Source organism: Hypanus sabinus, unplaced genomic scaffold (genome assembly GCF_030144855.1).
Source record: "Hypanus sabinus isolate sHypSab1 unplaced genomic scaffold, sHypSab1.hap1 scaffold_548, whole genome shotgun sequence".
In the NCBI taxonomy this organism is placed as follows: Eukaryota; Metazoa; Chordata; class Chondrichthyes; order Myliobatiformes; family Dasyatidae; genus Hypanus; species Hypanus sabinus.
In genome coordinates, this window is record NW_026781409.1 from 319876 (window position 1) to 330773 (window position 10898).

Here is a 10898-nt window from a genome sequence, read left to right on the forward strand (position 1 = left end):
TACTGTCAAGATGAAGCCACACTCAGGTTGGAGGAACAACACCTTATATACCGGCTGGGTAGCCGCCAACCTGATGGCACGAAGATTGACTTCTCCGGCTTCCGTTAATGACGCTCCTCCCCTTCTTACCCCATCCCTGACAAATTGAGCTGTTTGTTTTTTTTTTCTATCTCTTCGCCCATCCCTCTGCTTGCTCTCCACCTGCCTCTGGTGTCCCCCCCCCCTTTCTTACTCCCGAGGCCTCCCGTCCCATGGTACTTTCCCTTCTCCAGCTCTGTATCACTTTCGCCAATCACCTTTCCAGCTCTTAGCTTTACCCCACTCCCTCCGGTCTTCTCCTATCATTTCGCACCCCCTCCCCCAACTACTTTCAAATATCTTAATATTTCTCCTTTCTGTTAGTCCTGACGAAGGGTCTCTGCCCGAAACAACGACAGCGCTTCTCCTATAGATGGTCCCTGGCCTGCTGTGTTCCACCAGCATCTTGTGTGTGACTGTCAATATACTACCCATCTGTTCCGTAACGTCCAAAGGCGAGGTGTTGTTTTCCAACTGGACTCCACTGATATCACAGGATACACTTTCACTGATCACTTTTCAGTGGCAAACATTTCAAACATTTCTGTGGGGATCCCGGAGTAAAGCATCACTGGTCAATACGCTGCCGAAAAGTTAAACAATATATTTCTGGCCGGTTTGATCAGAATGACGGGCAGTAAGACTTTAATAAGGTGATAGAGTTAAAAGTGTAACCGGAGAAAGACTGGGAGTTATTTCGGAGTAACTCTACACGGGCTGGTCTGCGCGTTGAGTCAGGGGCGAAGCGTATTCCGAGATAAGTATTTATTCCTTACATTCATGTTGCGGATGAAGCTCCAAGGGCAGTTACTGACCCTTATGCAGGCGTGAGATATTCCGCCCGTCTTTTAATTTTGGATGGAATCACAACGAATTCGATATATTGAAAAGGACCTTGATCCTAACTCTGTACCAATATGCGATCTCCCACCGTCACCTCAACACAAAACTAAACAGTACCCAGTTTTCCTGTTCTACATTACCGTCTTTATACAGGAAGGTTTTAAACATACTTTTCGACATTCCCGCAGAACCACGATGTCAGCGTTGTTTCTTGGGCTTTTAACAGGAATGGAAAGTGCGATACCAATGGTAAGATATTCGACATCTGTTTGCGCTGTAATATTACCGGAAGATCGCAGATTCGAGACCTGAAAAATTAGGTGTTGATGTTACCAACTGTTTCCACCACAGTTTAAACTGTACGAAGCAGAAATATTTACGCGGCTGACGTGGGGCGGTTGTGGTGCTGCTCGCGACAGAGAAAACAAACAGAAACAGAGAGATTCATTGTGTGTGTGCGTATGTGTGTGTGTATGTGTGTGTGTATTTGTGTGTGTATGTGTGTGTGTATGTGTGTGTGTATTTGTGTGTGTATGTGTGTGTGTATATGTGTTTGTGTGCGCGCGTGAGAGAGAGATAGAGAGAGAGAGGCGTGAGGCAGACTGAAAAGGTGGAACCTAGAAGACTTGAGGCGGAGAATTTGAACAGAGAGTCTGTATGGTGGGACTAGGAAGGAGTGGAATACAGGAGGGAGGAAAAAGAAAGCGATTTCACATTTTAAAGTAGGTTTGAAATTTTGCAGCACACGGTTATTCTTCCTGATGTTTGTCTGGATGGGAACATTTGAGATGTGAGCTCCGTTGAAACCACAATGCATCCTCATGCGACAATACATGGCAATACGTTTGAAGGCTAATTCGCCCGTTACGCAGTGTACGTTATCCACGAACCTCCTTACGTTGAAATCCGTTTATGTTCTCTTGGAAATTATATATCATTTCTATTAATTCTTCTTTCTTTAATTTACCTTTGCCAGGTTTGAAATAGAATGAGCTTTGCTAGAAAAGCGAATGTTCATTATATTTACACCTGGATGCTCATGACAATACACTTGAGCACAAACTGAAAAGTTGAGTCTCAAGTTCATTTGAAGCACTGAAGCCCAAACAATGTTTCTGCCCAGGATTGAACTGGGGACCTTTCGCGTGTAAAGCGAATGTGATAACAACTACACCACAGAAACCGGACAAAGCGCTCAATGCTTTGCGCTCTTGAGCAATGACCCGAGGCACCACCTCCCCGCCCTGCTCTGAAGTACAGCAATAAGTACAAAACATTGCCCACTGTTCCTTTCCGTTTTCAGTAACAAGTATTAAATAGGTTAGGACTTTATTTTATTGAGCCTAGAAGAATGAGGGGAGACGATAGAAGTATATAAAATTATGATGGATATAGAGAGAATGAATGCAAGCAGGCTTTTTCCACTGAGGCCGGGGAGAAAAAAAAATAAGAGCCCATCGGTTAAGGGTGAATGGGGAACAGTTTAAAGGGAACATTGGGGTGGGGCGGGTTCTTCACACAAAGAGTGGTGGGAATGTGGAATGAGCTGCCAGATGAAGTGGTAGATATAATAGACAATAGACAAAAGGTGCAGAAGTAGACCATTCGGCCCTTCGAGCCCGCACCGCCATTCTGAGATCATGGCTGATCATCTGCTATCAATACCCGGTTCCTGCCTTGTCCCCATATCCCTTGATTCCCCTGTCCATCAGATATCTATCTAGCTCCGTCTTGAAAGCATCCAGAGAATTGGCCTCCACTGCCTTCTGAGGCAGCGCATTCCAGACCCCCACAACTCTCTGGGAGAAGAAGTTTTTCCTTAACTCTGTCCGAAATGACCTACACCTTATTCTCAAACCACGCCCTCTGGTACTGGACTCTGCCAGCATCTGGAACTTATTTCTTGCCTCGATCTTGTCCAATCCCTTAATAATCTTATACGTTGCAATCAGATCCCCTCTCAATCTCCTCGGGCTCACTTTTAACATTTAATTAAACCTTGGACAGGTACATGGATGCGAGGTGGATGGAGGGATATGGAGCCAGGTGCAGGTCACTGGGACGTCAGAAAAATGGTCCGGCACAGCCAAGGAAGGCCAAAACCCTGTTTCTGTGCTGTAATGTTCGATGGTTCTCTGGTTATGTCCATATACAGAGTTATGAATTAACAATTTCCTGTCGGGTGTTGGTCAAGGCGCGACAGGTGACAGTTAACTAAACTGTGTTGTATTAATAGGCAAGGAATTAAAACACCTTCTGTACTCTAGCTTCCAGTAGTCTCCACAGGGTGGCGCTCGGGCTCACGTGCTAAATTACACAATGCCTTTAAGCTTTCTCACCCTGTCTCTCTCTCGTCCGTTCTCTTAACCTCAGATTTCAAGTTAATTGAAGCAAGTGATGAACCACGTGCCGATACGCTTATAAACAACAGGACACATTACAAGCCAGGGTTACTTGTGAGATGATGCCAGCTGTATAGTATCGAATCACGGCCAATGGTCCCAAGGAGTCCGCACGGAACCAGACACACCGTCACACTGATATTTCATTAATGATCACTGTCCAATCTGTTCCTTCGAATCGCAACCAGACCAAGACATCAACGGCCAGTTAAACGAGCTATTGTGAAGGAAAATTATATTGGTAACAGCAGCCTTCAGGAATGGAGCGGCAAGTCGATCAGCTCTGAGGTCGCAGTGGAGTGATCGCGCTCCAGCCGGAAGGAGGTCAGCAGAAACGACGGAGTTGTCGTCCCTGTTACAGAGGCTTGGTGAATTCGGGACATGTGAGAATTATTTTAGAATTCGGTACAGACGAATGCAGATTAATGTTGAGAGAGGGGCAGAGAGATATCAGCATCTCCATACCATTTGTGCCTTTTGAGGCTACGATTAATATCTCTTTTTTTCGCAGGTGCCTGAAACAATTCGCCGATGCAAGTAAATATTGAGTTTCATCGACAACGCAACGAACCAAGATGAGGTGTAATTAGAGGGTTTCTGACGGATAGTTTCAGGAAAGGTAGGGATCTTTGCTTCACCATTTGGTTAATTGAACTAAGAAGACAGGAATGTGGGGGACAATTCTGCTTTAATTCAGCAAAGAAACCATCTGCTCGGACACTTTCAACATTGGGAAGTGAGGCTGCGCGTGTTGAACTAAAGAACCAAACAGGGAGATTGTTTGTAGCACTGCGAGCACATGCCTTTTAGTGAATTGGGGAAGACCTCTTACACTCTCCTGCTCAGATCACACTCAAAGGTGCATCGATTCGCAGTTAAATACAAATAACAATCTCAGAAGCACATAATCAAATGTAACATTTTAGTGGAATGCTCAGCTTGAGAGACGCCCAGTCACTCGGGCACTGCAAGCATTAAAAATCACAAGTGCTCTAGGTGAGGCTCGAACTCACAGCCTCGGCATTTCTCCGCCCTGTACTGCCATATAAGTACCGCGCGCTAACCGATTGCGCCACTAGAGCCCAGTGCTGCAAACGCGTGTTTTACATATGGAATGAAAATTTAGAAGAAATTTACAGATATAGAGCCTAAAAACATACAGCACGTGAAAAGGCCGTTCGGCCCACAATGTATTGCCATACTAGCTAAAAAGTAAATCGAAGGCACTCAAACACTAATCCCTCCTTCCTACCCTGTCCATATCCCTCAGTCTTCCTTACATCCATGTGTATATCGAGTCAGCAAATATGTACATCCAATACCATCTATAAATTTGCTGATAATGCAAACATTCTTGGTCGAATCTCAGATGGAGACGAGAGGACGAACAGGGGCGAGATATGTCAACTAGTTGAGTGGTGTCGCAGCAACAGGCTTGCACTGAACGTCAGTAAGACGAAAAAGCTCAATGTGTACTTCAGGAAGGAGAGAGACACCAATCCTCATAGAGGGATCTGAAGTGGAGAGAGTGAGCAGTTTTAGGTTCCTGGGTGTTAAGATCTCTGAGGACTTAACCTGCTCCCGACATATCGATGCAGTTATAAAGAAGGCAAGACAGCGGCTATCCAGTACTTCATTAGGAGATTAATGAATGAACTCAAAAAAACTTCTGGAGAGTATTCGGACAGGCTGCATCATTGTCTGGTATGGTGGGGGGGGGGGGGAGGTGTTACTACGCTACCGGAAGGGAAGATGGGGAGATGGGGAGCCTTATGATCATGCGGATGTAAGCATAGAGCTATGGATGGTGGAGAACAAGTGAGCACTCAGTACTCAGTAGGCGAACTTTCCATGAGCGAAGGTGGCAGGCGACAATTACAGTCTGAGTATTAAAGGAATAGCGGCATCTCACCATTCTCCGGCGGAAAGCAGTGTCGAGACTTGGATGGCAGTGTCGCAAGGACGGGGCGGTGGAACGAACCCAGGTGCTGAAAACGGGCGCGGAGGCCGAGTCGGGAGGCGATACCGTCGTAGCGAGCGTGGAATGGGTGCCAAGGAGGCTTTACCCGGAGTCTTGGTTTCAGTACAGAATTCGAGAACGATGCTAGACTTAGAACTGATAGTCCTAAGAACCATGGGGTGAGGTTACTCGTACACGAGTCGACCAACGAACTGGCAGCTCCTTGTTGTGATCACAGGGTTTTTAAACTGCATTTGCTGATGGAAAGCTGGTGTTTGTATTTAGCGGAACCTGGGAATGACTGGTAACTAAACGAGGTGATTAAGGCACAATTCCTGAACCAAGTACTGGAAGGGACCATGACAGGCAGCCTTTGTTATGTTGCAAAATGACACTGGAGCTCTTCCTGGTTGGGAACTGATGGGTACTTGAAGTTAATCTTCATCCGCTCTTGAATCTTTCTTTCTACGCTGTTACTCTGTATGTCCAGACGCCACATTATGGCTGAAAACTTGAATTCTCATTATAGTTGATTATCTGCTCGCAGTGGTTCAATTTCTCAGCCAGATAATGTGAATTTTGACTTACCCTTTGTACTGTAGGTCCCAACAATAATATATCATCAATGCCGTTAAATCTGGGGCACCAAGTGAGAGATTGCTAGTTACCGACCCGCTGGCTAATGGATCATGACAGTCAGTCTGCCTTGGTAAATCGCTCCAGTAAGACTGAGAAAATCATCATTTCCAAACTCCACAAGTGTTTCTCATTGATAATCTCCTTCTGAATTCCTCTCCATCAAATTCGCAATATTGACACAGCAGCATATAGTTAGAGGGACAAACAGACAAAAACAGACAGCAGAGGACAGGGAGCCAGACAGACGAATAGATAGATAGATAGAGAGATAGATAGATAGATAGATAGATAGATAGATAGATAGATAGAAAGAAAGAAAGAAAGAAAGAAAGAAAGAAAGAAAGAAAGAAGAAGAAAGAAAGAAAGAAAGAAAGAAAGAAAGAAAGAAAGAAAGAAAGAAAGAAAGAAAGAAAGAAAGAAAGAAAGAAAGAAAGAAAGAAAGAAAGAAAGAAAGAAAGAAAGAAAGAAAGAAAGAAAGAAAGAAAGAAAGAAAGAAAGAAACACAGAGACAGTTATCAGTTTTTGCTCACAGTGTGGATAAAGGGGTGACCGGTGGAAAGCTATCGATGTGTTCAACCGTGGCCTGGGTTGAGAGCGTTACCGTGGAAGATTGGCATTCCACTTCCTGTGGTCACGAGTAGGTGATTTTTAAATAAGTTTCTAGAACAGGAGGACGACGTGGAGGATCGGCATCGGGATTGGAGACAAACCAACACTCTAACTCTCTCTCTCCAACTCCACTCAAACCAAATTCCAGAACTGAACTGATCACTTACCATCCCACCGTAATAACCTGAGCTGGGGAAGATTGGGAACCTTATACACACACACACACACACACACACACACACACACACACACATATATATATATATATAGCCCACTCATCCCAGAGTCAGAAATGGCCGAGGGATGAGTGGGCTATCATGTCACAAATTGTGTGGAAGGGGAAGGATCAGCAGGCGTATTCTGCCCTGACCCTTGAACAGTCAAGGGATTATGATACAGTGTAAGATTCAGTGCTTAAAGTCCATGAGTTGGTTCCGGAGGCATATAAACAAAAGTTCAGAGATTTAAGGAAGTCCGGGAGTCAAACTTATATGGAGTTTGCCCATGAGAAACAGGTGTATCTCAAGGGCTGGTATACCTCGGAAGAGGTAACTGAGGGTTTGGAAAGCTTGAAAAAGCTGGTTGTGACTGAAGACTTTAAAAAGTGTGTTCCCGATTATGTAAGGGCATACAGAGATGAAAGGGATGCCACTACATTGCTTTACTCCGGATGGGAGTTTCCCAGAGAGTAACTGGGAGGGTCGGGGGAACCTGGAATTTGAACCTGCGACTGGTATTGAAAGCTGTCCCGATTTTTGTATTCATTTTATTGAAGCACCTGTGAATTTTCAGGGCGCTGAACCTTGTGTTAAAACACCGTTAAGATCTGAGGTGTCTGCCACGGTTAAAAAGGAACGCAGTATTTTTGAGCCAGGTGGACTGGGTTCGGTGAATAAAGGGTTAACCTTAGTGCCAGTGGAAATTGAGGATGCTCAATTAATTATGTTAGACGGTGTTCTAAAAGTTGGTGATGAGTTGAAAATTGGTGATGTGAATCTTAATAGAAATATGCAGAAAGAAGCTGTTTCTGAATTTTTGAATCAAGAATTTGGGAAGTTTGGACTGGTTTCGCGACCTTTGACCCTGCTTGCTGGACAATGGCTTGTAAAAGTATGTGAATCTCTGTTGAATTTTGTTTTCGCAGTAGGAAGTAAACACCTTCAAGGTTGTGGAGGTGTTTTCACGATTGCAATGTGAAGAGAAAGGATTGTTTTGGTTTTGACAGACCACCTGACTGGGTTTCTATGGAGACGAGTCAAGCTAAAAGTCGAAAGAAAAGAATGTATGGGCTGTTTGGGAATTTTTCTAATGTAAATGTAGTCTTCGTAAGCTTAGTGATGGTAGTGAATTTGGTAAATATTAGGTTGGCACCTATCCAGGGTGAAGTTTATTCAGCAGTACAGCTAACAAGCAAGCTTGTGTCTGACGACACACGCACAGATACTGATGTGAACCGCACATGCGCAGTGACCCGAATCATGTCTAAAGAAGCTCCTGACGCAGTGAGCAAAGACAGGGGTTTAATTTATGAGAATTTGTGAGAGACTTTTCTGCCTTCCATGTTGCATCAGGATGTGGGTAGTAAGGAGGAGAAGAAAAGATTGCCCTTGTCCTGGGATGAACCAAGTCGAGACTCTGAAATTGCTGCGTTGAAGGAGAGAGCTCTCACAGGAGAGGAGGTTCACAAAGAGTCAGTAGGATATTATCTTAAGGATGGGGTGTTAATGAGGAAGTGCAGATCACCTACTGTGCCTGCAAGTGTGGATTGGGTCATTGAACATCAGGTTGTGGTCCCGAAAGTTTACAGGGCTGAGATTTTAAACATTGCTCATAGTATGCCTTTAGTTGGACACTTTGGAGTGTGGAAGACAGTAAACAGGATTATGCAGGAATTCTACTGGCCTAATTTAAGGAAGGATGTGGTGAATTTTTGCAGGACTTGCCATACCTGTCAGGTTGCGGGAAAACCTAATCAGGTGATCCCAGCGTCACCACTTAGACCAATACCTGCTTTTGGTGAACCTTTTTCTAGGGTCATAGTGGATTGTGTTGTACCATTGCCAAGGACTGCAGCTGGTTATGAGGATTTGTTAACCATCATGTGTGCAATATCTCGGTTCCATGAAACGGTGCCTCTCGGGAACGTCAAGGCCAAGACTGTGGTAAAAACACATCAAATTTTTCACACTGGTATGTCTACCTGAAGAATCCAATCTGAAGTAACTTTACTTCGAAAACATTCCAGGGGATAGTTAAATAATTGAGAGCTAAGCACATCCTATCACCGTTGACCCTACTCAGAGAGAAATGATCAGATCAGAATGTGAGTAGGAGCGTGCTTAGTTATGTTTCGGAATTCAGAGACAGACTTAACAAGGCTTGTGACCTTGCAAAGCACAATTTACAGCACTCTCTGTTAAACATGAAACAAGAGGTATGACAGAAGAGCGAGGGAGCAGAGATATCGTGCTGGAGAAAGGGTCCTGATGCTGTTCACTCTCCTTACCAAGCGAGATTTAGTGGACCATATGAAATAATTAGGAAAATCGATTCTTTAAATTATGTTATTAGGACTCCTGACCGGTGAGAGGCTACCCAGCTCGTCCACGTAAATATGATCAAAAAGTTATCATGACCCCGACCCTGCTCCAGTGAGTACTGTTATGACAACGGAGGAGATTGTGGTGTCTGGTACTGGGATACCAGAACTCCATGTAGTTTCCACAAGACTCAGAAATTATTATGTTTTGAAAAAGCTTGATGGAAAGACTCAGCATTTGCCGGCAAATCAACGAAAACAACTGAAGAGTTTAATTAACAAGTATAAAGATTTATTCCCTGACATTCCAAGACCATGTATGGCTGCGGTGCATGACGTAATTGTAGACTAATTTGATCCCATTAAGCAGCAACCTTACACGATGAACCAAGACAAAATATAAAATGGTTGAACAAGAAATTGAACACATGTTAACAGTCGGCATAATTAGGCCATCCACTTCAGACTAGGCGTCACCGTGCGTGATTGTCCCTGCGTCGGATGGGAGTATGAGATTCCATACTGATTGCAGAAAAGTTAAATCAGTAACTAAGGCAGATGCTTATCCAATCCCGAGAGTGAATGACTGTATTGACAGAGTGTGGAAGGCTAAATACCTTACAAAGTTTGACCTGTTGAAAGGTCACTGGTGTGTTCCTTTAACAGAAATGGCTATAGGAATATCTGCATTTGTGACACCATCTGGATTGTATGAGTACAATGTTTTACCATTTGGGATGAAATATGCTCCAGGGACGTTCCAAAGGATAATGAATTCAGTGATTCAGGGTTTAGAGAATACAGCGGCTTATATTGATGACTTGGTTGTATGGAATGACAACTGGGAGGAGCATATCACAGCAGTAGAGAAACTGTTTGAACGTCTGTCCAAGGCAAATCTCACTGTAAATCTTGCCAAAAGTGAATTTGGCCATGCCACTATCACGTAGCTTGGCTATGTAGCAGGCCATGGCCAACTGGCAACTATGCAGGCCAAGGTTCAGGCTATTGCTGAGGTTCCCGATCCAACGAGCAAGAAACCGTTACAGAGGTTTTTTTACGAATGGTTGGGTGTTACCGTAAGGTTTTGTAAGAAATTCGCAGACATTGCTCTCCCTCTAACGAAACTCCAGGGGAAGAGCGAAAGATTTGTGTGGAATGACCTCTGCCAAGAGGAATTTGACCACGTGGAAACCATTCTGTGTAATATAAGCGGATTGTAATACACGTCAGCTGTCATTGTTTATTCCATCACTCAAAACTCCGGAATGACTGCAATGAACGAAAGAAAAGAATGAACGAACATTCCTCTTTCATAAAGAAGTGTTCTCCATTTCACCTGCCAGAACAAACTCCTTCCCTCAATTTCAGAAGTGAATGTGCTCCGTCAAATGTTCCAAATAAATCGACTTCAGGATGAACGCCGACTTTAAAAGCAACACTGATATAAAAATATCCTATTTAAATAGCTGAACCCAGGTATCATGGAAAATAACATGGAAAATTCACATAATATTTTATTTAAAATAAACAGATTGCAATATCTCTTAAGGAGTTAAATTAATGACACGGGTCAGTGAGTAAAACTAGTTTAACGAAATTGTTTGTGCAGTTGATTGTCAATAATGTCCCTGACGTGATCACCACGCTAATTGCCTCAATAGAATTGTTCTCACCTCAATAAAAGTCTGCTAAACAGATCACCAGTCAACCTGAGCAGCTGAAACGCTCCGTACAACTGAACGCTGCTTCTGACGGAATATGGGATATCCGGCGATTTACTACATCGCGGCCGTTTTCTATCCCACACTTGTAGCGGTTGGTGTCC

The 10898-nt window shown here is 43.9% G+C and overlaps 2 non-coding genes across 2 annotated transcripts; both read right to left on the reverse strand.

The window, feature by feature from the left end:
* Positions 1–2031: 2031 nt before the first annotated feature.
* trnav-uac (transfer RNA valine (anticodon UAC)) lies at positions 2032–2104 on the reverse strand. Its single transcript has one exon. It is a non-coding gene; the product is annotated as a tRNA-Val (tRNA).
* Positions 2105–4311: 2207 nt separating this feature from the next.
* On the reverse strand, positions 4312–4405 carry trnai-uau (transfer RNA isoleucine (anticodon UAU)). The gene is made up of 2 exons: positions 4368–4405; positions 4312–4347 (listed from the first exon to the last, which is right to left on the reverse strand). It is a non-coding gene; the product is annotated as a tRNA-Ile (tRNA).
* Between the last annotated feature and the right edge of the window lie 6493 nt (positions 4406–10898).